Below are 2,894 nucleotides of genomic sequence, written 5' to 3'. Positions count from 1 at the left end.
ACAATCTAAACAGCCAAGACAGACAAACAGGATGTCATGGATATAGTTAAGGGAAACGGTTAATCAGCTGACTGGGTTGGAAGGCAAAGGAGTAGGGTTAAGACTGAAAGCTATATCAAAAAGGGGTTTTTTTCAGTCTGCTTTTAAACAAGAGGAGTTTGATAGACAAACTCGTGTAATTTATTCCAGGCTTAGGGGCAACTAGATGAAAGACACAAAGTCTGGAATTGGCAGTGGAGGAGAAGAGTAAAGCTAAGAGTGGCTTATCTGAGGAATGGAGTTCTCTGGGAGGTGTATAAGGAGAGAGAAGAGATATTGAGGGGCACCTTATCTTTTCCTAGCACCAAGATACCTTACCCCTCCCCCCTTCCAGAATAAAGGACCATATTAAACTGACACAAAAAAAGCCATACTGGAGAATACAAAATAATATTATTTAGGGGGGAATTCATGAAAGGGCACTAAGTACATTAGTGCATTCTAACTGCTAAAGATGCTCATGAATGGACATCCTTAGCTGTTAGCACTGTAAGTTAACACAATTGCATGCACTAACATGCTTAGCACCCTTTCATAAATTCTCCCTTAATACTTGGTTTCATTCAAATGTATACAAATGTGCCACATAACTGCTGCACAATTCTAAAAAATCTGCCATGAAAATTGTAAGCTCTTCCCATACAATATTGAAAAAACTAACTGCAGTACATTTTAATACTGTATTTTTATTACTCCATGACTAAAATGCTTTATTTCTGGAAGAATAACCGAGAACCTAACAGTCACTCTGTCCCCTTATGTAGCAGCCCCTTTTCAGTTGCTCCGATCTCTGGTCAATTAAGCATCGAAATGCCTTTTTACTGTACAAATTACAAGTTCATATATATAAAACTATAACAAATCCAGATTAAAACAGGTACTACAATTGTGCATTTTATTAAATCATTGAATACTAATCAGAAAGGAAAAGATCAACAACTTGAATTCTGCAACCTAAATAGATTTCACCGGTTTTAGTCTTGCTGTCTTCCTGTTGCGATGCTAATACATGTCTGCGGTCTTCAAGATCCTGTGCAGCACTGAGAAAACCCCTCCTTCCTGTTTATTACTGAGCATGTGTGTTGCCTTTAAAAATGGCTGCTGTAAAGCAACATTGTATAACTGAGCATGCTCAATGCCCATCTTTCTTAAGTTTTTATACCCGAAATTTAAAGGTAGCTATATGGGGCATGAGAGTTGCAGGAGCAAATTTCAGATGATCTGCTTCCAAGTGAGTAGTAGTAATGACAAAATAATGCTATTATTTCACTAGTTACTTTCTCGGTTCTGAACAGCTCAGGATGGCCTCAGTGATGTCATTTAATTGGAGGGTTGTTTTTATTTACATACCCACAATGCCTTGCAAATTAATGTTGCATTTTTGCTGAATGCTTCTTGTGATTTTTAAATCTCTACAGATTTTCATTTAACTAGACAGTGTTACTATGTTTTCTAAGTATCCTCTATTAAAAGTTTAGATTTTTCATCTAAGCATATGTTACTTCCTGTAACACCTTTAGGAACTGCTTTTTGTGTCATGCATAGTACATAACAATCAAAGTTATAATCTCTGGTTTCTCTTCAGATCGAATAAATCTTTCGCCTTTTACTAAAGATTTCCGTGGAGAGGAACATTAATGAGTTTCATTGAATTTTTGACGGTCCTACTATTATTAGTAGGACTAACATTTTGTTTAAAAATAGAAAAAAAATTATTGGTTGCGTTTTGTATTCTATTTTGTGCAATGATTTTTTAATAAAAATATTTTCCAAAAAAAAAGATGAGCTTATTATATAAGAAAGGATGAGAAATAAGAGCATATTATTTGTACTATTGATGATTATTAAGTATTATATTTTTTGTTAATTTATTTGGATATATTGTTACTTATTGTAAATTTGAAAATGAATAAAGAATGTAAAAAAATAAAAAGCTTAAAAAGTGAATATACTACTAATATGAAGTGGCATTAAAAACTTTGCTTAGGACTTTTTAGCACTTAAAATCAATTTTAACAAATACGTGTGTTCTCCCTTTTATATACCCAACAATTGCACTCAACCATAATTAAATTAAAAGTATTTCCCTACCCTGGACGTGTCTGTTCAAAGGGCAAAATCCATAATCACTCCTTACAGAATTTTGTCAATGGCTCCCAAACATCTGTAAATTTCTTATAATGACCTTGCTGTATAGTCTATTTTAAAAATGTTGCATAAAGATTCCCACCAGAAATTATAATTTAACCAGTCCCAGTTTTTCCAGTTCTTCAAAATAAGTTGTATGGCAACTCCCGTCATAATAAAGTTAAGTTTATTATTATGGGAAGATATTGGACTTTTAGCCCTCATTAACGTGCCAAATAGCACGGTATCGTACGTAAGTTCCTCTGGATTTTCCAATATTTTATTCACTTGACCCTCCAACTGGATCTCCAAAACTTAAGAATTAAGGGACAATAGTACAGTAGATGATCCAATGTCCCTACATCGAGATGATAGTGCCAGCATCTGTTAGACTTAGAACTATCCAATTTCTGTAAACGAACAGGGGTCCAAAAAGATCTATGTAACAAGAAAAACCATATTTGTCTCATAGATGCAGACGCCTACATCTCATTCTCCAAGTCCAAATTCGTGGCCATTGAGACACAGAAATCTGCTGCTTTATCACAATACTCCAATTGTCTTGAAGACCAGTCTTTGGTTTCTTATTCAAAAATTCAGATACTATTAATTTATACCACTGGGCGACCTGAAGCCCTAGGAAATTTGTCTGGAAGCACAGGACTGGCAAACTATACTGATTATTTAAATTCCGCCAATCAGGGAACCCCTTCTGAATGACCTGCTTC

General features: G+C 34.8%; 1 non-coding gene across 1 annotated transcript; it reads left to right on the top strand.

Moving 5' to 3' along the window:
• Nucleotides 1-1,604: 1,604 nt before the first annotated feature.
• LOC117356129 lies at nucleotides 1,605-1,720 on the top strand. The gene has a single exon (XR_004538565.1). It is a non-coding gene; the product is annotated as a U5 spliceosomal RNA (small nuclear RNA).
• Nucleotides 1,721-2,894: the final 1,174 nt, after the last annotated feature.

The sequence above is a fragment of the Geotrypetes seraphini genome, chromosome 2 (assembly GCF_902459505.1).
Source record: "Geotrypetes seraphini chromosome 2, aGeoSer1.1, whole genome shotgun sequence".
Taxonomy (NCBI): domain Eukaryota; kingdom Metazoa; phylum Chordata; class Amphibia; order Gymnophiona; family Dermophiidae; genus Geotrypetes; species Geotrypetes seraphini.
The sequence above is the reverse complement of the archived record's forward strand: the minus strand, read 5'-3'. Positions and strand labels throughout refer to the sequence as shown.